The following is a 26,356-nucleotide window of genomic DNA, read 5'->3' as shown; positions in this document are numbered from 1 at the left end:
TTTGTTTTGTAAAAAGTAATTGTTTCATATCTGTCATTCACTCATACCTTTTGGATATAACATATCCATAGAATCAGACATCATTACTGACAGTTGACATGGCAGTTACTAATATCTGGTTCCATTCTTCAAAGATGTTTTGTAATATTTCCAATATTATGACATGTTGTGTCATTTGTTAAGTCCTAGTTAGCAGGCTTGTAGCCCCTCCCCCCATTTAGAATCTTAGCCCCTCTTGTGCCCAGTTTGTAAAATTGTAAAGTCTCTAATATTTGTTATGAGCAAAGTTAGCCAAAATAATTCTGGTTCCCACCATAAACTTTGTATTTCATAGTTAATTCCCAAATCCTATAGTAAAAGTCAATATCCCAAATTTTACTGGACCCTTAATCTGTTTGTAATTGTCAAAATCTTATTTAGTGTTTTGATATTTATTTCAAATAGTTTAAGCTTGTAATTATTATTTTTCTTTTGTTCAAAGTTGAAGTTAAACTCACTTAGTGACTCTTCAAATTTGTTCCAAAAATCTCTAATAGTTTTAAGATGGTTAATAGGCAATTGCTGAAAATGATTAGAAAATGAGGTTTGTGAACTATGTGTTCTTTAAAAAGCTCCACCATGATTATGCAAAATGACTAGCTTCTTATCTTCTGGCATTCAAACCTATGAGAAACCATTATCCTGCAGTTTCCTCATGAGGAGTAGCCCTCAGGAACACATGTAGGTGATCTCCCATCTGCTCCTGATCTGGAGAGATTCTGAAGTCTACTTATGAATTATTTGGTCTCTACTGTAGTTGTTGGCTCTGCTTTTGCAGAAAGGAGTCTTCAGTTCATCGTGCCTTCCCCAGAAGTTCAATAAAGGTATGTTTGCAAGGCTGCTGAAAATAGAATTATAAGGGAATAAAAGCTTATTGTTTATTTAACTTCTATATCTGAAAAGATATGCACTTCTAACTTCTTCCACTAAAGAAATTGCCTCACATTCCTATTTGTGAAAATATTTAATTGTCAAATTTATCATTTAATAAACTCATGAGATGTTCATTCTTAGACTATAGCAATATCATATCAATTTCTAGTATGTACTGTACTTTTACCATTTCATGCTATACTTCTGGACCACGTGATAGAGTTAAGTAAGATGTGCAAAGAACAAAGACAAAGATTCTTCCACTTCATTAAAGATCTAGGCTGCAATTCTAGACTGGAAGTAATGCAGTGGGGCTTCATGGGAATAGATGTTTAAAGGATTGCATAATGGATTTCCTACCTTTGGGGATGGCACTATATTATTATTAATATTATTAATATTTATTTAGTTGGTTATTTGTAGCTCTTATCAGAAACTCTATGTGGTTGCTGAAATCGACACTGGCTTGAGGACATGTAAGCATCTTTTAAAAGTCCCTTTAAATTGTTATTTTCTCTCTCTGCATATTTTTCTTTAAAAAGATCATCCAAAATTCTGCCAGTAGGTGTTTTACTATACAGAGTATGGGTGTCCAGAAAGTGCTATCCAATTCAAACAATTTTAAAGGTGTACCATATGGAGAAGAATATGGGGCAGTGAAGTTTTTCCTTAAGAGGCAGAATCTAAACAACAGGCAGAGCAAAGCCTTCTCTAAGGTTGTAAGATATATTTTTAAAGAATTCACAATTATAGCTGCTAGTTACACATTTGAATGATATACAAATGGGCACACTTCTGTTACTGTTGACATAGTAATATCTCTCCAGAGGACTATTGCTATTATTTTTTTCTGTTTATATGATGTTTGTTTACAGTTTATAAACTGTGGCACTCATTTGATTGAACTCCTCTAATTTCCCTTCATAATTCAGATAGCAGCTTTTCACTGTGGTGCAAGTAGTATAGTGTGTTACAGAATTAATGTAGCACAATACACCCAAAACAAATGAAATAGATAGTTTGAGGCAGTTAAACTAGTAAATTGTTTTCCTTATTTTTATGTGAAATGCAGTTGGTTTGGATTTGTTTTTGTTTTTTCGTTTCCAACATTTATTGTCCAAAGACATTAAATCTAATTCTTTATTTGCTTACACCTAATAGATAGGATATTTCCAGACTAAAGTTATCATTCTGAGCCTTTTTGTCCCTTTTCCATCCAGTTAAGGACAGTGCAGTTTCTTATTTTGGCTTCTCTGTAGAATGTGTTGCCTCCTTCCTGGGAAGTCGCAGTGAGTTTGCTGAGATTTCCCACTACCCATTTCTTCTTCAGCTGCACATTCCATCCCATACATGCTCAGATTAAAAAGGGTAAAGACCAAGTAATAAGCAGTAATACTAATCAGTTATATTCATATTGAAATAAAAGCAAAGAGTATAGTTGTCAGGCATGAAGAATCAGGACCACACATTAAGTTCTAATTAAGCTAGTAAAGCTGATTCATTACTCATGCCTCTACACAAGAATCTAATCAACTAATTGGTGCTAGAGAGGAGTTAAATGAATTCAAGAGGGGCTGGATTTGGGCTCCTTAGGAACCTAACAATTCCAGACTGATTCCTGTCTTGATTCTTCTTCCAGGTTCTGCCTCTCCTTCTACAGCCGTACTGACTTATTTTAATGTTCTGCATTAGGAAGGGTTGAATGGCAGTGTGTTTATCTGGAATTCTTAAGGTGGTCATAAATCAGTTGATTGAATTTTGCCTCTTGAATTTCTTAAATGGCTATATTTCTGAAAAAAACCATTTTGAACATATTTTAGGATACATTTATAGATATTAGAGTACTAAGTGTGAAATAAGCAACAAATCTTTAAAGAAATAAAATTCATTAAGGAAAAAGAAAACAACACATTACTCTTCTTTGATATCCTCATACACAATATACTGAGTAAAGAATATAATAGCCATCCAGAACATTAGCAGAGCATACCATATATAGTCAGACTATATGATGAAAATTCTTTAATCTCACAACACATGGACAGACTCAGTGATTGTTTGAACTGAGACACTGAGCATTTTAGACCAAGCTAAATCCATAAATACTAGGGAATTCCTGGAAGCTTGGCATTCAGGCAAACAAATCATCCATAGATACATAGAAATACATAGAAACTACATATACATATCATTCAAAAGAGACAATAAAAAAGCTAAGAAGGAAACAAAAGACAAGAATATATCTTATCCAAGAGTCGACATTCAGATAAGCAGAGATTAATACCAGACAAAAAATCAAGCAAAGAACAATACTCTAATCAAGGAACTACAAAGAGAAAACCATAACTACACCAAAACTGAAAGAGAAACTACTATATATGAACAGGGAACAAATGATACAATACAATTCAATAGTAGAGTTGGAAGGAACCTTGGAGGTCTTCTAGTCCAACCCCCTGCCTAGGCAGGAAACCCTATACTGTTTCAGACAAATGGCTATCCAACATCTTCTTAAAGACTTCCAGTGTTGGGGCATTCACAACTTCTGGAGGCAAGCTGTTCCACTGATTAATTGTTCTAACTGTCAGGAAATTTCTCCTCAGTTCTAAGTTGCTTCTCTCCTTGATTAGTTTCTACCCATTGCTTCTTGTTCTACCCTCAGGTGCCTTGGAAAATAGTTTGACTCCCTCTTCTTTGTGGCAACCCCTGAGATATTGGAAGACTGCTATCATGTCTCCCCTAGTCCTTCTTTTCATTAAACTAGACATACCTAGTTCCTGCAACAGTTCTTCATATGTTTTAGTCTCCAGTCCCCTAATCATCTTTGTTGCTCTTCTCGCCACTCTTTCTAGAGTCTCCACATCTTTTCTACATCATGGCGACCAAAACTGAATGCAGTATTCCAAGTGTGGCCTTTCCAAGGCATTATAAAGTGCCATTAACACTTCACATGATCTTGGTTCTATTCCTCTGTTTATGTAGCCTAGAACTGTGTTGCCTTTTTTGGCAGCTGCTGCACACTGCTGGCTCATATTTAAATGGTTGTCCACTAGGTCTCCAAGATCCCTCTCACAGTTATTACTATTGAGCAAGATACCACCTATATTGTACCTGTGCATTTCATTTGTTTTGCCTAAATGTAGAACCTTACTCTTTTCACCACTGAATTTCATTTTGTTAGATAGTGCCCAATGTTCAAGTTTGTCAAGATCCTTCTGTATCTTAAGCCTATCTTCTGGAGTATTGGCTATTCCTGCCAGCTTGGTGTCATCTGCAAATTTGATGAGTTCCCCATTTATTCCCTCATCCAAATCATTGATGAAGATGTTGAAGAGCACTGGGCCTAAAACAGAGCCTTGGGGTACTCCACTGCATACCTCCCTCCATGTAGATGCAGTTCCATTGCGGACTGCATGTTGAGTGCGGTTGATCAGCCAGTTACGAATCCATCTGGTGGTGATGCTGTCTAACTCACATTCTTCTACTTTATCTAGTAGCAAGTTATGGTCTACCTTATTAAATGCCTTACTAAAGTCCAAGTAAACTATATCGACAGCATTCCTCTGGTTCACTAATTTTGTCACTTTGTCAAAGAATGCAATAAGATTAGTCTGGCATGATCTGTTTTTGACAAACCCATGTTGGCTTTTGGCTATTACTTTGTGTACTTTTAAGTGTTCGCTAATTTGTTGCTTATCTTTCTTCCCTGGTATTGGGGTCAGACTGATAGGTCTATAGTTTCCTGGATCTATTATTTTTTCCTTCTTTGAAGATGAGAACCACATCAGCTCTTTTCCAGTCCTCTGGCAGTTCCCCGGTGCTCCAGGATCTCTGAAAGAGATAGTTCAGTGGTTCTGAGATCTCGTCTGCCAGTTCCTTCAGAATCCTGGAGTGTAATCCATCCGGTCCTGGTGATTTGAACTCGTCCTGGTGATTTGAAATCCCACACTCATTTGCACTGATAATGTTACCTAGTTGGGTAATGACACATCTGCATGCAACCAAACTCAGAGAGCAGCAAGGACTCCAGAGTTCATTGAACCACATACATTATATACTCTTGGATAGTACTGGTTATAAAATGTATTTGTTTTCTGAGATTACTACATGAATCTCTGGATATTCAATGCAAAATACTGTATAGTATTAATAGTATTGACCCTTTTAATGATACACATAGAGGGAGATTTAGAATATGTTTGCCCACTGAACCTCAATGAAGATGCAAGAGGGAAGGCATTTTAAAGCAGATTCCAAATAGGGAATCTTCCTGCATCAGCCCTCAGGGACAACTGAAGAAAAAAACATGACATAATGTTTAGGGATTTCCAGTGTAGTTAAATATGTCATGGGGGAGGCAGAGTATCTGATTATTCACTGGCAAGAAAGTATGTGGTCCTGGCTAGCTCAGACTAGCACTCTATATCTGATACATACTGATAAGTGTTTTGTCCTGGTCATAATTCATGCTGTGTACAAGACCTGGAGAGGTGCCCAAGGATCAGATGTTAACTACTATTGTCTGTTTCAACATGGATTCGTGGTATGCACATTCTCCTGTTCTGATTTTATGTGTGTTATAAAATGATGAACTCTTTTAGTACTAGTGCTATCAGTGCCTGCCTTCCTTCCTTCCTTCCTTCCCTTTTTTTCTGAATTTGATTTTGGGATTTCACCTGCAAAGGAGCTAACTTACTTCACATCTGCAGAGCTCCCCTGTCCTTAATCCCACTGTGAGATAAGAAAAGAGAATGCTAAATTGTTGCTTGGAGATTTCTAATGCTGATTAGAACAAGAACAGGAAAATTTATTTTGCTCGCCAGCTCTAGTTTTTTATAGCAAGTTCGCATTTGAATGCTTCAAACATTATTTCAAGTAGGTGCTTCAGAATATGTGGGAACCTTTTTAGAGAGGCCATACAGATAGTCCTCAGGTTACAATGGAAATTGGGATCAAAATTTCCATCAATAAGTGATGCAGTAATAAAATGCAACATCACATAGCTGCTGTAGGAAGTTATCACCCAGCCCACTCCCAGAAAAATGAAATATCCTAGGAAATATTGAAAAGGCAGAATATTTCTCTGGATGTGAAAAGAAACATGTTTCAAAAAGACAAGGTAACTCTCCCTGCAGCTTCCTGCCCCCACTTTTTGTCCATGAGCCATTAAAGCCTGAGCTAGTCCACTTTACATAATAAAAGAGTTCTCCCCTTCAGCTCCAGGGGGGTGGGAATGAAGGCATGGTAATATAAGCCTTTACTCAACTGACCACATGGCATCTGAACTCAACCAAACCTGGATTCAAAACTCAGACTAGAGGATTGCCCTTGCATGGGCCCATGTGAGTCTGAAACCAATCAGAATACATTTCTTACACAGGAACAGGAAACAGATAGGTGGGGCCGAACAGATTATAAAAGCCCTGCAAGCCCTTCTTTGACCCTTCTTCCCCTTTCTTCTTCATCACCCAACACCTGGAAGTATGTGATCACCTTTTGCCCCAGGACCTCCAGCCATGTGTCCTGTCCTCCATTAAAACATTAAAACATCTTTGTAAGCAGCCTCCATGCCTCCAGTGTATTTTTCCCCACTTGGGGGCGAACCCAGAAGGACATTTCTTCCAACAATTGGCACCCCAGATGGGACCCCAAGTTAACCTGACCAATGGATATGGCCCAGGTAAGTCTCCCTTGCTGGCACAGACCCCATTGAGTCTGTGGGAGAATTTTTCCTGGACCTTACCCATTTGGAGCTAGGTTTTAAAGGGGTTTTGAGTTTTGAGCTCAAAGGCTGCTTGGAAAGAAGGTGAGTACCATGCTAAATTTAAATTTGTAGAATTAAGCAGTGTGAGTGTGTGTGTAATCTTGCCAATAGAAGCAAAGCCCTAAACCCTAGGAAATTAGAAAAATTAGACTAAATTAATAGGAGCGCCATACTTGTCTGCAAACAAGCAGAAAAGTCCTCCTGGATTTGAACTCTTCCAAATCCAAAAACCTTGGCCTGAACTGAGGAGTGTCAGTACTTTTCTGGTGGGGGCAGAAAAGTCTCCCGGACTGTTCTTTTTTTCCAGTCCGAAAACCATGACCTGATAATTCCCTCTGCAGAAGAATGTGCTTACTTTGACAGGGAATCAAAGTCTCTTCCAGACACCATTTTTGTCTACAAACAGATAGCCTGCTGACCTGACTACGCCAAAGTGTAAAAATTCCATATCGGAAAGGGAAAAAAAAATATGGGTAGCTGTAGTTCGAAGGTCCTGTCTGAATGGAACCCCCCTGGGAGAGTTAGGTAATGGGCTTTGCTGAGGGATGACACAGGAAAACCAATTTGGCTAAATAAAGGTACTTAAAAGAAAAGGGGAAATGGTGGTGGTTTTTTGTTGTTTTTCTTATCTGTCTCTTTTCTATCTTCTATGAAACCACGTGGTTTGTTAAGATTTGTGCCTTCCCCAATTTAACTGATATTCATGGCGGGAATGATTTCGTTTGTGAAACTCATGAGTTTTGTTATCCCCTCTTTGTCTGTGAGTGTGTATGTCTAAGTCTTTGTGTGCCCTCGAGGTAATTGTAACTATAAAATGTCTCCCATCCCCTACCCCACCCCTAAGAAAAAAAGAACCTTTGGTCTGTCAGTTTGTCCAACACACAGAGTAAAGAGAAATATATATGCTTTCTTTCTTCTCTCTCAGTACCTTAAAGTAACAAACCAGGGAATGTTTTAAGTTCCTTTACAAGAAAAGTTTTCATTCTTGCATTTATTGTGTGCTTAAATGATTTTACCTGTTCATCTTTACACTTTGGCGTAGTCAGGTCAGCAGGCTATCTGTTTGCAGACAAAAAAGGTGTCTGGAAGAGACTTTGATTCCCTGTCAAAGTAAGCGCACTCTTCTGCAGAGGGAATTATCAGGTCACGGTTTTCGGACTGGAAAAAAAGAACAGTCCGGGAGACTTTTCTGCCCCCACCAGAAAAGTACTGACACTCCTCAATTCAGGCCAAGGTTTTTGGATTTGGATTTCTAGTCTTAACCCCAGAACTGTATGGTTATTAAATAGGAAGAGGTGAGAGTTTCAGGCAAGCAAGTAAGCAGATAAAAGCTGCAGATGAGAACTATTGACAAGATGGTGAGCAGATGCTGCAGAGGATGGGCAGATGCTGTAGGTAAGGAGTCTGGATAGGGGCTACGGGGGTAGTGGACAGGAGCTACAGGCAGGTGCTAAGGCAATGATGGCTAACCTTTTCCCCATCGCGTGCCAAAAGCAGGGAGAGCACAGTGGGGTTGTGCATGGGTGTGCCAACACCCATAATGCTATGTGTGCGACCCCATGTGCATGCGTGCGTGACCCCCTTCCCCCCCACTTTTGGCCTGTGATGGACCCGTTTTTTGCTCTCCTCGGGCTCCAGAGGCTTTCTAGGAGCCTGGGGAAGGCAAAAAGAGCCTCCCCCACTGGAGGCCCTCAGGAGGCTTCCCTGAAGCCTCTGGAATGCGAAAAATGACCCTATGGGCAAACGAGAAGTCACACTCCGGGGGTTTCAGTGCAGCCTCCTGAAGGCTCCAGAGGGCAAAAAATGACCCTACGGGCAAACCAGAAGTCACTTCTGGGTTGCCTGTAGGGCCATTTTTCGGCCTCCAGAACCTTCAGGAGGCTGCACTGAAGCCTCCGGAGCACGGAAAATGGCCCAACACGCAAAGCGGAAGTCCATTCCCAAACTTCTGGTTTGCGTGTTGGGTTGTTTTTCACGCTTGAAGGCTCCGGAGGGTGAAAAACAGCCTTAAAAGAAGGCTGAAGTCAGCTGGCCAGCATGCACATGCACGCTGGAGCTGACAGGGCAATGCCTTGCGTGCCCTAACAAATGGCTCCACGTGCCACCTGTGGCATGCTTGCCATAGGTTTGCCATCATGGTGCTAAGGAGTGCAAGCAAGGGAACAGGTGCTGCAGGCAGATGGACAGGTGTCACAAGTAGGTATTAGAGCTGAAGTGGGCAAATATGTGGCAGTAGCAACTTGTGAACTCCTACCAGCTTCCCTGTTGATTTGCTTGTAAGAAGCTAGCAGAGAACACCAGAAATCATTGCTCACTGTGACATTGCAATTGTGAGTAAGGCACTGAGACCCAGACCACAATCACATGACCACAGGGATGCTGAGATCGTTAGCACTCCAAAGACTCCTTGTTCAATATTGTCATTACTTTGAACAATCACTGAATGAGTCATCATAATTTAAAGACTACCTCTATCTTCTTTCAGAATCTGGTTGTTTCCAAAGATCCTGTTATATGTTTGAAGTACATCTTCCAAATTGTTTTCAAGTCTCAAACAGACATAATACAGACAACGCAGACTAGTCTTCACTTTTAATATATTATATTCTTTTGGAACAATACTGTCTAGGCCTGAAACTAGGCAAGGATAGCAAACGAAAGATTAATGGTTATTTTGCCTTGGTCTGGAAAAGAAAACATCCTCTGTTTAGTGTCTCCTCTATCTCATGCATTCCATGCTTTGTATTAATTGTGGACAACTTGAACATCCTGGTTTCTTTCAGGACAATATTCCTGAAAAAAGTAAAGTGCACAATTTAAAACGCAACTACCCTCTTAACAGGGAAAAGGATATAAAAATCACCTCTGTAGTAAGTGACTATATTATTTTAATTGTAAACCATAGCTATCGGCCAAATGGCTCTTTAAACATTTAAAGAGCCTGCTATAATTACATAGCTCTTTTATAGTTTCTGCCAAATAGTTTAAACTTTGGAATCTTCATAAGTGAAGACATAAGCATACAAGTGAAAACTTAAATGGTAAGTTTCAAAACAAAAACCAAAGTGGAGGAGGCATTCAGGTTTTCCAATTTGCTACCTTCCATTTGTATTGGAGTGCAACACTCAACTGTGAAGTATGGTGGAAACTGCAGTCCTTTCAAAGCATTGGGTGAGGACGTTGGACTTTCCAATCTTCCAACAAGGGAAAATTGACTCATGGTATTACACTGCCACACAGAGTTTCAGAGCTCCTTTTTTGGTGAATTTGATAGGGCTGCCTTTTGACCTAACGATATATTATTCATCAGTATGCTTGTCTAGTCAAGGAACAGCAGAGAAAGGGTCTTTCAGTATGCAAAATAATGAGAGGCTTTAGATGCTATTACAAAACAAACAGTTCTTCCACAGCAGGAACAATTCTTCTAGAGATATCATAGCTGCTCTTGATAATATTTATCAACTCAGAGATGATATAGAATATTGTAAGTTTCTCATAAATAATGTTACTGCAAAGTAATTCTAAATATAACAATATGTATCTACCTTCTGTTATATAGCAACATCATTAGAACAATGAGATAGGTTTATACTCAGCAGAAAAAGGATAAAGAACTCTAAGACAGAACTCTAATATAGAATGAAGGCAATTTATTTTCATCAGTTATTTTGTTTTGTATTGTTTTAATCAACATTTGAGTTTTGCCCAATGTCATATCTTCAACAAGATCAATTGATGGTAGGTAGTCTACAGATAGTATATTGCGCACTCACATTGCTACTGAACCAGTAGTAAAGGTAAGTGGATTTCACCCCTAGTATATTGTCTCATTTTTATCTATTGGTTCATGTAACAAAGTTCAGTGCAGTGCTGATAGTTTTGCAGCAACATATTCACTGCTTGAAAACAGAATTTTGCATTTTAAAAAAAAACTTTCAGATGCAGCAGAAACAAGGTAGAACATAGAACACACTGGCCTCTGAGACTTTCATGCCTCCAGGTGTTACAGTTGAGAGAGGGGGGGAGGGGAAGGAGGGAGGGAGGGGAAGGAGGGAGGGAGGGGAGGGAGGGGAGGGAGGGAGGAAGGGAGGGGAGGGAGGGAGGGACTTTCTAGAATCTTTTACCACATTCTATTTGACTGATTGTTTAAGAAAAAAACTTTCATACCTGAAAAAGATCTATATCTGAAACATTACCAGCAGATTAGGTTGCTGCAAAAAGAAAAGCAGGGAACATCCCATAATCAAGTATAAAAAGTGACTAGCCAGAGCATTTGGCAGCTGAGAATAAACTGGCAGTGAAAGGTATGAAAAAAAACTATTGGAGGCTTTGTTGGCTTAGAAAGAACTTGTTTCACTGACTCTAAACTGTGACATATGACAAAGAATGATATTTACATTCTTGATGTCAGATCTAAAACAAAGCAGCCATCCACCTCTTGGGTGTCTTCACTATAATTTCTAAGACTGATGGTTATACTGCACTTCTTGTCATTATCTTGGTCTTCCTTACACTTACTTGTGACTCCATTTTTTTTTACCATACTCCATGACTTTCATTATTACTGGTTGAAGATTATTTGCATTTTCAGTTATGAGAGTAGTGTCATCAATACAGCATAAATTATTACTGCTTCTTCCTATTTTAAAGCCAAGCTCATCTTCCAATACAGCCTCTTCAATATTTATTGAACATAGAGGAGAGTATATAGTCTTGCCTTGTTCCTTTGCTGACATGGAACCAATCTGCTTTAATATGTTCCCTCTGGACTGTGGCTTCTTGTCCTCTGTATGATTTTGCATGAGGACAATAGCATTTTCTCACACTCCTGTTTTTATAAGAAATTGCTTCAGTTGATATCGTAGACACAATCAAAGCCCTTTCTATTAAGACTCTTGTTGAGTTTTTTTGGTTTTCTCAATTCCTCAGCATTCCTCAGCAATAATGTCTCATATTCCTTGGCCTTTTCTAAAACCAGCTTGAAGATCAGGCATTTTTTAACCAAATTAAAATAGAGACCATTTTGTTTTCATTTCTGAATTACATTAAACAAAACATTGTAACAGTTTGAACCTATAGAACAATAAATATACTCAGTCTGGATTTTTAAATTCCATGTTTGCATTCCTATCTATTCGTGCTTTGTGCTGCTATAGTTAAAAAGTAGATTTATCATTTCAAACCTAATTATCAAACCACATCTGCTAAACTTAGCAACTGGCTTTATATTATTACTACTTGTGATATTATGCAAGAACAAAGTAAGTAGTCATCTTTTTTTGCAATTGGAATATATATTATGTGCAAGTTCAGGACTTACCAAATACATTTTTTTACTCTTATTTACTTTAATGAATATAAATTGTTAAAAAGATTCAAAAAATGAAAAAGAAACGAACAAAGATTCGCCATATTAACCTCCATAGAGGAAAACAGCTGTTTTTAAACATAGTAAAAACAATGACCAGAGAGAATGAAATTGATTAGTCTTGCTATTATGTTGACAAATTCCTTATATGCTAAAATAATTATAACATTCTGGAAAAAAATAACTGTTGACCATACCTGTGATTCTACATAAATTAAACCAGACTGCTTACTTGGATCACTAATAATAAAGCCAAAGCTTAACCATTTTGGATACATATTGCAAAGGCAAGGCTAAGTAGGGAAAATGCTGAAGCTCTCAAAAATACAAAGTAGCCCAAAAAGCTTCACAAAACAGGGTTATTAGACACTATTATTGACAACACAAATATGAACCTACAAGAATGTTTTAAAAAGTTTTACTGCCACTTAACATCAACATATATGCAGAGTGGGGTATATTGGGAAAGACTGTTATAAATTAACCATTAGGTAAACATAATCAGTCATCCTTTTAAGTTAAGGATGACAGTTATAAGGATAGAGCAGATGGCAACATTTATTTTTAAGATTTGAGTAAGTAACCCATAGAAAATTATGGGACCTACAAGTGGTAGACGAGGCACATTTCCTTTGGTCCTTCAAAATATACATTTTGAAAGTCTCTGTAGATCCTATCTTATGCTAGTTGGTTTTGTAGTACCAATAAATAAAGCTACTACTCTTTAAAAACCATGTCAGTCATATCTAATATCTCTTTTCCAGGAGGAGATGATTAGAGTTAAACTGTTCTCCTTTTCTGGCTGTAAAGTAAGTAATGCAGATCAATATGAGTTCACCATGAGCTTTCTGACATTAACATGAAAGTAACTAACAAGAAGGTTTTAAAGAAATAGTTCTATAATCTATATTCTATACCAGTGATGGCGAACCTTTTTTGGCTCGCGTGCCACAAGTGGGGGGAGCGCAGGGGGGTCAAGTGTGGGCGTGCCGCACCCATAATGCAACTCACGACCCCCACAGTGCGCATGCACGTACAACGCGCGACCCCCCAATTTTTACATTTTTTTGCCCTTCCCAGGCTCCGGGGGCTTTATAGGAGCCTGGGGAGGGCGAAAAGAGCCTCCCCCGACCCCCCGGAGGCCCTCCGGAGGCTTCAGGGATGGTCCGGAGGCTTCCCTGAAGCCTTCGGAACGCTTAAAATGACCCTCCGAGCAAACCGGAAGTGACTTCCGGGTTGCTCGGAGGGTGGTTTTAAGCGCTCCGAAGGCATCAGGGAAGCCTCGGACAGTCCCTGAAGCCTCCGGGGGGGGGTGGGGGGCTCTTTTCGCCCTCCCCAGGCTCCTATAAAGCCTCTGGAGCCTGGGGAAGGCGAAAAATAGCTTTTAAAAAGGTGAACTCAGCTGACAGGGCAGCGCCTTGCGTGCCCTGACAAATGGCTCCGTGTGCCACTTGTGGCACGCGTGCCATAGGTTCACCATCATGGTTCTATACCGTGTTTCCCCGAAAATACAACATGTCCTGAAACTAAAGCCTTGCCACATTTTTCGAGTGGGCAAAAATATAAGCCCTCCTGAAAATATGCCCCCTGGACAACCCCCCCTCTGGCCAGGCAGAGCACCACTCACCGACCTAGCGGTATCCCGAAGGTGCCAGGCCACAGGAACCGGGTGGGGAGACAAAGGTGATTGCTTTCGGGATACCACTATGTTGGTGAGTGGCTCTGTGCCCAGCTGAAGAGGGGGGTTGCCGAGCGGCTGCTCTCTTGCAAGCGGGCTCCCAAAGAGCCGGGCACAGCCTCATGGGCGAATGGCTGTGTTGCGCTGTTGCAGCAGCACAACACAGCAGCCATGAAGCGACCACGCTCACGAGCAGCCACCTGGCAAACCCCCTTTCCAGCCGGGCACAGCGCCATTCAATGACCTAGGAGTATCGCCAAGCTGCGTGAGCGCCTGTTCGTCGCCACCCAGCTCCTGCGGCTTCGAAATGCCAGTGAATGGCGCTCTGCACGGCTGGAGAGGGGGGTTGCATGAGCGGCTGTTCCGCTCTCGCGCCTCCCAGCCTCACGATGCCCTGGCCCAGCTCTCCCCACATAGGCAGGGCACCTCTGCTGCCGCCGCATGGCTTTTTTCTGCGGCTTCCAAACCGAGTCTTCTGGCAGTGGCCGCTCTGGGCGTATGCTCTATGGTTGTGGGCCAGCTGCTGGCAGAGCGTACAATCATAGAGCGGCCACTGCCGGAAGACATGGTTTGGAAGCCGCAGAAAAAGGCCTGCGGCAGCGGCAACAATAAAGATGCTCTGGCTCTGCAGGGAGAGCTGGACTAGGGCATCGTGAGGCTGCTAGGCCCGTGAGCGACAGTGGAACAGCCGATCATGTAACCCTCTTCTCCAGCTTTTCAGAGTGCCATTCACTGGCATTTTAAAGGTGCCAAGCTGCGGGAGCCGGGTGGCGGCTTACCGAAGCCTGCCCGGAGCACTGGGTACTGTTCCGGTACAATGCTCCACGGTGCTCGGGAGGCCGCCCGCCCAAGCTTCTTACCGTGTTTTAAAGCTGTTGGTGCTTCCGCGCACGCGTATTGCGCATACAGGGCCTACACAATGCTCCTGCCAGTAGCTGGAGCATCACGGAGGCTTGCAGAAGTGTTGTTTGCAGCTACAACACACACGCACGCTGCATATGTGCATGTGGGTGATATGAATCCAGAACCCACCACTGGGCTGTGTGTGTGTATATATGTGTGTGTCATGACTGGATGGGACTGAGTTGGCCACACTCACCCAAGTTTTGCGGCTTCCAGTGTTTTCTGTAGGAAATGGGACCAAATGGCTCTTTGAATGTTAAAGGTTGCAGATCCCTGCACTAGACCAAACTGGTTCACTTATTTTCATCAGCAAACAAAAGGCAATACAATTTCCCTGGAGGATAAAAAAGTGAGGGAAAACAGGCAATATATTTTACTCTCTCCATATGGAGAATACCCCATAGAGGAAAAAAATGTTTTCCTACTTTTCTTTGTTAGGTCCAAGTTGATTCATAAGTAATCCATATGGTCAATAATGTGTACTTTTAGGCATGACTGTGCACTGTTTCAGAAGTTGCATAAATCTAGCAACTTTTTAAATACTCATGGGCCACTTTTTATGTCCACTCATGTCAAAATTAACACCCTATCCCATCACTGTTTTGTACAACCTTTACCTTGGCTGAGCCCCAACTCCAAGGCATATTATAATCATTTTACTATGGAAGTTCATTATGCCTCCATAAGATCATTAATTTAAGTTAAAATTTTAAAACAAGTAATTGTCTTATATCTTTTGGACTCTGGGACCAACTTAAGCAACTTAAATCCAATTTGGCAATGGTTTATTTAATCTTTCTATTATAAAAATAGATTAGATATCCAATTTCTCAATAATAAGTGTTATTTGGATTCAGTTGACTAGGTTTATGAAATAGCTATGAGCAAAAAATACAGTGTGAACCTGTTTCTGAATACAGCAAAGAGAAGGAATGGGTTTTCTTTTCAAGCCAACTAGGGAAAACTTTATTCAATGAAAAAAGATAACATATAATATTAACCAAACTTCCCCAAACATTGGGATATTTCACTGCTATTCAGGAAATGCTATGCCTAGATACGGATCATCTGAGACATATTTTGCATTCTGCTTTATTTTTAAGGAGGGCCCACTTGGGGCTTAAAATTCCCGAAATCTCTAGGATGGGATCAGGTCAGAATTCAGAAATATGCACTTGCTTTGTTTCTTCCTGTGTAGCAAGTATTCTCTGGGGAGATTTAATTCCTGCTTAAGCTTTTCTGCAATTATATGATTACAATAATTATAGAATACAGAAAGCAGAGTTAGAAGAGACCTTGGAGGTCTTCTATTTCAACCTTCTGCTCAAGCAAATCCTATACCATTTCAGACAAATGGCTGTCCAACCTCCGGTGGTGGAGCATTCACAATTTCCGAAGGCAAGCTGTTCCACTGATTGACTGTTCTGTCATGAAATTTATCCTTATTTCTAGGTTGCTCTTCTCCTTGGTTATTTCTCATCCATCACTCCTTGTCCTGCTTTCTAGTACTGGAAAATAGGTTGACACACGCACACCTCTCTTCTTTGTGGCAGCCCATTAAATATTGGATTGGAAGACTTTCTAGCGTTATTTAAAGTGCCTTAGGAATAAAACATATTCAATCCTGATATCCTTGTCAGAAATATACATGGATAGTGGACCACTATCCATGTATATTACTGACTCATAAAATTTTATTTTCATCATTTTTAATACCAGGAATGATTGGCAAAAATAAATATATATCTAAAAATATATTGGATATATGCAAAGGTGATTTTCATAATTCCTAGTTTTCCTAAACTTAAAGTAAATTTAGTTTAAAAGTCCATTATGAATCTATTTTATGTGATGATCCCTTTGGGATCCATTTCTGCCAGTCAATGCCTTTCAGGGAAACCTACTTTATAAAGCTATAAGAACAAAAAACAATAAAAAAATCATGCACATCATAATGACTCCTTGGAAGAAAAATTGCTATATAATTGAAAATTGTAATTATTTAAAGTAACCTTAAGCTGCCAAAAGACTGAGATAAATATATATAAATCCAAATGAACAATGAAATCAAAATTGGATCTTTTTTTATAAAATTGTCTTTGTGATACAAGGTGAATATATTTTAAGACTCAACTGCCTCTCCAAGTGATGCTATAAATGAAATAGATTTTACATCTACTTCTAAATCAGTTACATTATCAATGTCTTTGGAATGACTTATATTGATAAACCTGAAAAACTAATACATTCACATCTCATATTTCTGCTTCTGCAATTTGCCGTTTCCAATGATAGCCTGGTCATTTTCAGCTCATTTCAGCTCAAATGGAATAGACAGATTGCACATTGCTCATCTTATCAAAAGGATACTGAATGTATTTTCCAAAAATATACCTAACACATTGTTCACTAGGACTTAAGACACAGAAAGCTGCTTTAACTCTTAGGACAGCTAAGAATTCCAGGTGGGATAATATAAATATTTCTTAAAGTATTATTAGTAGATATATGTATATAACTAAGGGTAAGATTGTAGTTAAGGCTAGTATTATTTCAACATCTATGACATATTTATATTATATTAATGTAAAAAAATCACAAGTATAGTTAGTTCAAAAGCATGTAAAAATGCAAGAAGAAAAATAGGGACCACTTTGGTGGGAAGGTAACAGTGTTCCATGCACCTTCGGCGTTTAGTCATGCCGGCCACATGACCACGGAGATGTCTTCGGACAGCACTTGCTCTACGGCTTTGAAATGGAGAAGAGCACCGCCCCTTAGAGTCAGGAACAGCTAGCATATATGTGCGAGGGGAACCTTTACCTTTACCTTATACTTAATGCAAAAAAGATAGAGAACAACTGGAGTAGTTTTCCTTTTTTTAAAAAAAGAAGAAAAATAATGACTCAACTTGTTTTTGATAAAAACTGGATCATAGATGGAAAATCAAAAACTTAAAGATCACAGAGGACTTTAGCTACATAGGTTGGATGTGCTGGATACCTTCTTTCTTATCAGCCAACTAATTGTTGTGTTATGGAGGCGACTATGTTTTTTCCGCCATTTCTAATGTCCATACAAATAAATAATCAGGCAATCACTGGATTTTCTTATAGAATTGTTTGAGGGGAAACTTGTCTTGCAACTTGCACACCATCTAACTTACTATCAGCCTAACTTCCCTTACAGAAGCATAATGATAAAATTTAAGAACTTTCAAGTTCAAGAAGCTCTGTGAGCTCCCGAAATATGGATGGTGTACATAGAAATGGTAGACTCTACATGGCATGTATGTTTCATAACAGGGTGACACATTTCCAGATCAAAGTGGTTGCACGAAAGTGAACATACCAACTCTCCACAGCTCTTACCTAAGCTTGGTTTCATCTAAAATGAAATACTGAGAAAAATTAAGTTCACCAGGGGATACTTTTTTGAAATGTTTCCATTGGCTAATGGCATGCCATTTCACTTCGCAGAGCAGGAACAGAGACTTATGAATCATTATTCTTAGCACATACAATGCACTTTATTGCATTTCACACATCACAAGTTAGTTTCTTCTTCTTCTTTTTAATTTGTTATTTTAAACACTTAAACATATCAACAAAAACAAACACATAATTTAAAACAACACAGGAACTAAACGTTCCATCATACAGCAGTTACATATCAGTGTATTTTTACAGCTAATGTTTCCCCTCCTATACATTTCAAGTTTACATTTGTGATCCCCTTGCTTCTTACTCCTTTTCATGTACTATTTCTTAATTATTTATATTTAGCCATTTTTATGAGACTATCGTATTGCCTATATTATATTGTATATACTTTTCTTACCTTAGTATATCTTATCTTCCCTATCCCCTATCCCAGCGATGGCAAACCTTTTTTGGCTCGCGTGCCACAAGTGGGGGGAGAACGGGGGGGCGTGTGCGGGCGTGCCGCACCCATAATGCAACGCGCCCCCCAGTGCGCATGGGCGCACAACGCACCCATTTTTGCATGCTTTTTTCGCCCTCCCCAGGCTCCAGAGGCTTTATAGGAGCCTAGGGAGGGCGAAAAGAGCCTCCCCCGGGCCCCGGAGGCTTCAGGGACCGTCCCGAGGCTTCCCTGAAGCCTTCGGAACACTTAAAACCACCCTCCGAGCAAACCGGAGTGACTTCCGGGTTGCTCGGATGGTCGTTTTAAGCGCTCTGAAGGCTTCAGGGAAGCCTCGGGACGGTCCCTGAACAGGCACGAGACGTGCGTCTCCATCGCCCGGGCCTGGATCGCCTCCGCCGCGTGGCGCCTCGGGCCCGGCATCCTTGCGCCGCTCCGCCCAGCCTCTGCGCGCTCGCCAGGGCCCGGCCTTCACATCGCTGCCGCCGCTGCCAGAACGGCCTCGGCCAAAGGGAAGTCCATCAGGCCTCGGCCGCGCCGCCCTCGCCTCCTCCTCCTCTAGCCACGCCACGCCAGGCAGGCCGCGCAGCTGCCTCGATCCCGGCCCCAGGCGGCGGCGCGCCGCGCTCAATAGTCGCAACTCGGCTGCCTGCCGCCTTTCCCCTCCTTTGTCTCCCAGCCGGGGCGGCCCGCCGCTGAGTTGCGACTATTGCCGCCGCTGCTGCCGCCGTTCACAGGACCCGCCTCTCACCCTCTTCCTCCAGTCGGCAGGCTCTGACTCGTTCGCTGCCTGCCGGGCCCCGGCGCCGCGTTCGAGCCGGAGGGGGAATGGAGGAGAAGGAGAAGGAGGACAACAAAGCCCCCTTCGCTTTCCCCGTCCCCCCTCCCCTTTCGGCTTAATCCTTGCGACGCCCGCGCAAAGCCCCGAGGGGACGGATTCCTGTGCGGGATGCATGGCAGGAAGGCTATAGAGTCCCCCCTCCCTCTGCCATCCAGACGGTCCCTGAAGCCTTCGGAACGCTTAAAACGACTCTCCGAGCAACCCGGAAGTCACTCCGGTTTGCTCGGAGGGTGGTTTTAAGCGCTCCGAAGGTTTCAGGGAAGCCTCCGGACAGTCCTTGAAGCCTCGGGGGGGGAAGCTCTTTTCGCCCTCCCCAGGCTCCTATAAAGCCTCTGGAGCCTGGGGAAGGCGAAAAATAGCTTTTAGAAAGGTGAACTCAGCTGGCCAGTGTGCGCATGCGCGCTGGCCAGCTGACAGGGCAGCGCCTCGCGTGCCCTGACAAATGGCTCTGCATGCCACTTGTGGCACGCGTGCCATAGGTTCGACATCACGGCCCTATCCTATCGCTATATCCTAATTCTTCCACTACACCTTAATTTTACATTTCCCTATTTCTTATTTCTATTGTCTTACCATTTTTCCCAAACTAATAGTATTCTGATTCCTCCTTTTCTTGTTATTTCCTTTGTCAATTTGTCCATCTCCGCTCAATCTAAGATCTTCCTTATCACTTCATCTTCCTTCAGTACTTCAGTACTTCCTCTTCCACTTTTGTGCATATGTTATTCTGGCCGCTGTTGGAATATGTAGGATTAGTTATAGTATTTCTCTACTATACTTTGTTGTGGTTAAACCTAATAAAATAGTTCCGGTTTCCAGTCTATGTGGTTCCCCGTTATTTCTTGAACCACTTTTTAATTTTGGTCCAGTATTTTTTGGCCTTCTCGCATGTCCACCATGTGTGATAGTAAGTCCCATATGATTTTTCACACTTCCAGCACATCAGTGATACGTTTGGGAATATCTTTGTGAGCCTCGCGGGTGACAAGTTCCATCTATAAAACATTTTGTACTGGTTTTCCTTGTATGTCGCAGACATGGTCAGTTTCAAATGTGTTTTCTAAAGTTTTTCCCATTTTTCCAGCTCAATATTATACCCGAAGTTTTTGGCCCACCTTAATCATACTTTCCTTGACAACTTTCTCTTAGTTTCAATACAGAGTGTTTGTAAACAGATAACAAACTGTTAATGACTACAATATGAATAGATTAAATTTTTGAGAGCTCCTGGTAATAAAAACCAAAACACACAGAATATGCCATAAATAAATTCTTCATATTTATTACGTCTTGAATATTCATCACCTGATCATCCGGCATATATGGAAAAATAGCACCAGGCCTGTAGAAATCTTCCTAGCATTGTTTGGCTGCTACACCTTGTGGGTGGGACTGGGGATACAGGGAAAGTTGTCATGTTTTAAGTTTTGGGGAACCTAAAGTTTGCTGCATGTGTTTCCCTTTTAGTTTGGGATTTTTACTGCATAGCCAAGCGTATGCAGAGGTGGGTAATCTGTTGATTGGCAAAGCTGCAATTAAGGCGGAAATCTTGAGGGGGGTGGGGGTGGGAATAAAGGACCCAAAGTATCTCCTTATTGGTTTTTATTTTTATTTAAAATATTTATAAAGCTGCTCACTTTATAACAAACAAGTATATGGGGCTACATGTATTTTGTCTGTGTTGGAAGAAATGTCCTTCTGGGTTCGGCTCCAAGTGGGGAAAAAGACACTGGAGACATGGAGGCTGCTTGGAAAGATGGTTTTAATGGTGGACAGGACCACATGGCTTGAGCCCTGAACAGAAAAGTGATCACATGCTTCAATGTTGGTGGAGAAGAGAAGAGAAGGGAAGAGAAGGGCTGAAGAAGGGCTTGCTAGGCTTTTTATAACCTGTTCAGTCCCACCTCACTGTTTCCTGTTCCTGTGTAAGAAATGTATTCTGATTGGTTGCCAGACTCCCATGGGCCCGTGCAAGGGCAACCCTCTAGGCTGTTTTGAATCCAGGTTTGATTGAGTTCAGATGCCATGTGGTCAGTTGAGTAAAAGGCAATATTATCCTGCCTTAATCCCATCACAGCTGAAGAGGAGAACTCTTTATTATGTAAAGTGGACTAGCTTGGCCTTCTTAATGGCCCATTGACAAAGTGGGGATGGGCAGGAAGCTGCAGGAATTTACTTTAAAATGTGTTTCTGCCTTTTTCACATCCAGGAAAATATAATATTCTGCCTTATCAATATTTCCTAGGATATTTCATTTTTCTGGGAGAGGGCTAGGTGATAACTTCCTACAATCTCTCCTTTTTTTTTCAAAAAATGTAAGTGGAACGCACATGTTTTTGACAAAAGATAAAATTGGTCAGATCAGGGAAACTTAATTTTTCTGATGGAAAAGCATTGAAAGAGACAGCAGAAGGATCCCTTCAGTGGCTCCCAGAGAGCTTTCAACCATGAAGGTCTTAGCAACCAGGGCACAATTTCTGGAAAGAAATTTACAATATCCAATTTACCATGCCAATTATTTTCAGATGTTTGATATCACTTTCTGTGAGCTTCCAGGTTACAAGCAAGCAGAAGTCCCAAAAAAAACCTTCACAGCCATGGTTCTGCCTTTTAAAGAAGTACAGGCTGCCCATTTCCAAGGGATTTCTTTAACCTGCCCTAGCTTCTATTTTAGTGAGGCCAAATTGAGTTTAGCTAGTGTGCAATACAAGCTATTTAGTTTTTTTTTTAAAGTTACACACAATGAGCCCAGGGACTCCTATCAGAGACCACCAGTGCAACATGTCCTGCTTTACTGGGCAACTGGGCAGCATCACTTTTTTTTTTTTTGAGTCACAGGGTTTGAGTTTTGAAGATCCTTTCTGCTACTCTTCAAGTGGGGGAATTGCCTGAGGGGAACTGACCCTCCCCCATGGGATTAAAAGGGAGATATCACTGTTTAGGCTTTTGTGCAAGGGTAAAAATCAACCTAGGAAAAGCTTTGTGGAGTTGGGTCAAGGAGATAGTTTCAATCTAGTTCTGAATGGGGCCTCTCTCTCTCCCTCTCTCTCTCTTGTGTGTGTGTGTGTGTGTGTGTGTGTGTCTGCTTCAAAATACAGAAAATACAGATATTTTGGATAAATTTCCCTCCCACCAGCCAGAAATCTAAGGTGTTCAGATCTTGCTGTGCCAGCCACTCTCAAATACAATTCTTACATGAGTACATTAAACTGATTACAATATAAATGAGGCAAGGAAGAAAGCATAATAAATTTCTGTGAATGAAACAGAGAAAGAAAACCTTATCAAATTCCACCCTCCCCATAATCTTTTCAGCTGTCTTCTGGGAATTGAAAAGAGTCTTTTGGTCTTTACTTCTTCATCTCCTTCAGGGTTCTTTCATGTCTGCTGGATGGTACTAGGCTTGGCTTGCTGGTAAGAGTGGTCAGTCAGTCTTGGCAGTCTGTCCCAGGCTTGGCTAAGTTTTTTTTCCTCATGTCAGGTTTTATCAGGTGGCAATCACCAGCAGCAAATTGGAGAGTTATGGTTTGAGCTAGCAGTCCTTTGTTTCTGAGGTAAAAAAAAAAGAGGCCAAGAATACAGTTCTTTACAGACATATCTTTAGACTTATGTTGTGGAATCTCACCTATTCTGTCCAAGTGTGGAAATCCAAACATTATTTCAGGAGGCAGACGATGTAAATTTCATGGAACATGACATTCCCACTGCCTGTATGATTGAAACACTTTTGCAGTAAGATGAGTAAATTTCCAAGAGGGACAACAACTTGTGTTGCAAACAAACAAACAAACAAAATGTCATAGGGTAGAGCATCTTGACTCATAAACATTTAAAAATGCACTCAGGTGTAAAAGAGGGAGGGAAGAAAAACAGCTTTAAAAAAATTGCAATTAAAAAAAAGGTACTTTGAGTCAACACTCCAAAATATCAAATTCCATTCAGATGGAAGCAAATTCTCATTAAGTATGTTAAAACATTTACAAATGTAAGCAAAATATCTCAAAATCATTCCTTTTTATAGGTTTAATTAAGCATTTTAAACCTCAAAAATTTCCAGAAGAAAAAAAAAATCAAAATTGTATTCAGAGCAAAGAAATGTAACTGCATAATTTTATATGCAGATAAAAGATCACAATAGTGAAAGGTAAGCGGAGCAGATCACCCATTTACTCCAAATTTCTCAGAAGAGAGGGAGGGAAAAAGTGGTTAAAGTGAGGAGAAAAAATTTCAGCCTTTAATGACCCAAAAGGAAGGAGGGAAAGAAGCAGGGGGGGAATGCCCAGAGGCATTCACAGGTATCACTGGGGCGTTTCATACACACACTCATGGTAAAAATTTGAATTGAATTGAATTTATTAGCGCTTATAGACCGCTCCCTCTCCCGAAAGGGACTCGGGGCGGTGTACAGTGAGCAGACACTCATTCTCCCCGCCTTTCCTACTTCCTCCAAAGAATGACCCAGAAGGAAGATTGGGGGGGGGGGGGAATTCACACAGGCAATCACGTGGATCTCTGGATCCATTCACTTATCACTCCCTGGGGCATGGGGGACACATACTCACATTCATACTGCAATCAGACCTTCATGATTGCTCATGCCAAACAATCATAGGTATTTCAGGAACCTTTTTTTTTTCACAAGCCACCAAGCTTCATTTTTTTTTTTCACAAGCCACCAAGCTTCATTTTCTTTTATTAGAGGATCTCACCCTCCCTTCAGGTTTGGAAATGATAACACACATGCATACACACACATACCATTAAACAACCTTGTAACTGACTGCTTCTTTATATGAAAAGGAATCAAACTACATTCATACCAACTTTACCATCAACATACTCACATTTGCACTGCAATCATTAATTTCACATACAAAAATCCCATTTCATTCTTTCTTCATGCAAGGCAGTTATTACAATTACTTCAGGGAGCTGTACATAAGCCAATGAGCTCCATTTTCTATTATTAAAGGATCTCAACTTCCCTCCAGGTCTGGAAATGATCACGCACTAGATTGTTAATGCCTGTCTCTGCCCTGGGGTGTTCGTTTCTCATTTGGACCTGCCAGCTATGCTGGCTAATTTTTAAAGATCCAAATTCTATCTTGATATCCCAGCACGCGCTGGTATTTTTAAATATCAAGATGTATAGAAACAATGTACAGAGATGTTTGTCCACACATTGTTTGCATTCAGCCAGGGTTCTAGGTTGGCGCTCCCAGCACACGCTGGCATATTTTTAAAGATCCAAACCCTATCTTGGTCTCCCAGCAATTTCTGGCATAGTTTTAAAGACCAAGATGTATGGAGACTTTCATTAACACATCGTTTGCATCTGGGTGGGGCCCTTAATTCATCGGATGGTGGCCAGAAATCAGCAATTTTGTTGACAAAATCTAAATCAAAACTGCCTTCTGGAGGCCAGGTTTTTACTTTAGGACTAATAGAGTAGGTTGGTCAGAAAAATGTGCAGAGGGTTTTTACTCAGGTTGAAGGCAAACCTTTAGTAGGAATTTCCTTCATTTCATACATGCACACACAAGTAAACACTCTCCTCCTCCCCCCAAAGGGAAAAAAAAATCTATACTCACCTGAAGAGTACAATCTTCTAGGGCTGAAAAACATGAGAACAAGGTTCCCTCCCCCCACAGAAAAGGCATTGTTGGAGGATTAGAGGTAAGGGAGGGGCGGGGGGGGGGTAGATAGCTTGCAGGCAGAGTTTGAAAAAATAAAACCATTAGTTACTAAGCAGATAAACAGATAAACATTATGGGGATATCACAGATGAGAAATGGAGTCTGGATTCACATGCTTCAGGAAAGAAATGGACAGGTAAAATCATTTAGACACACAATAAATGCAAGGATGAAACTTTTATTGCAAACATTTCCTGGGTTGTTACTTTAAGGTATAGGCAAGGAAGGAAGGAAAAAAATATATCTTTACTCTGTTTCTGCTGGCCAAAACAGACACAAAGTAAAGACCCCTCCCAGTTTCAGTTAGTTTTCTAGGCCCAACAAACTGAGCAAAGGCAATTTCTGCCAGTTTACTCCTTTCTTTCTTTGAACACTTTAAAATTCTTGTCTTTTGGATTGGAGACATCTTAGTTACAATTACCTTGAGGGTGCACAAAGACTTAGACATACACACACAGAGACAAAGAGGGAAAAACAAAATCATTCCCACCATGAATTTCAGTTAAATTGGGGAAGGCACAAATCTTAAGAAACAAAAACCACGTGGTTATATAGAAGACAGAGAAAGAGACAGACAAGAGAAAAAAAGAAATCCCACCATTTCCTTTTAAGTACCTTTTCAGCCAAATTAGTTTTTCCTGTATCATCTTTCAGCAAAGCCCATTTTCTACAATCTGTTTTGCTCTTTTTTTCTTCATTCCGGCCAGGACGGGCATTTGCTTTTCGTCCCAGGCCCCCAACAACTCCCCTAGGGGGGTTTCCGTGGCTACCCTCGAGCTACCGCTTCCCATGATCCCGTTTAGATGTGGGTTCACTTCGTCCTAGCTGGGTTTGCCACTTCGTATTTCCCCGCTTTACTTTCGCGTCCTTAGAGGACCTTTCGCGCCCTTTTGAAGGGACTTTCTCTGTTTGCCCTTCAGAGGGTCTTATTGGTGCCCTTCGGAGGGACTTTTCTGGGGGTGCCCTTCGGAGGGACTTTTGATGCGTTCCTCACCGCGGGAACCTTCTCTCGATTCGCGCCCTTTCACACAGGGACTTTTCTTACAGTTTCAAGTCTTGGGGAAAGAGACCCGGAGGACCAGCCGCACAGTGACCCAGGAGGGGTGCTGTCGGAGCGGGTATGCGTACCTCCCTTTTTCTCACTAACTTCCTTATGGGCTTTAGCTTTTTTCTCTCACAGGACAAAAACAGCAGCAACAACAAAAAATAAAAAATCCATTCACTTTTCCATCCATTTTCACACAAACTAGTCACACACAGGCAGGCATACACACATTTCCCATGCTTTAAAATTAAATTTTAGAGAATTAAA

At 41.0% G+C, this 26,356-nt stretch overlaps 1 protein-coding gene across 1 annotated transcript in view; it reads left to right on the top strand.

Annotated features, from left to right (window-relative positions):
- Positions 1-711: 711 nt before the first annotated feature.
- RXYLT1 (ribitol xylosyltransferase 1) overlaps positions 712-26,356 on the top strand; it is a 46,647-nt gene continuing 21,002 nt past the window's right edge. Inside the window, exon 1 of the mRNA XM_081957340.1 lies at positions 712-863. The gene's annotated coding sequence lies outside the window, so the exon portion shown is untranslated. The remainder of the gene's footprint in view (positions 864-26,356) is intronic.

The sequence above is a fragment of the Natrix helvetica genome (genome assembly GCF_964273705.1).
Source record: "Natrix helvetica genome assembly, chromosome: 6".
Taxonomy (NCBI): domain Eukaryota; kingdom Metazoa; phylum Chordata; class Lepidosauria; order Squamata; family Natricidae; genus Natrix; species Natrix helvetica.
This window is presented reverse-complemented; position numbering and strand designations above follow the sequence as displayed.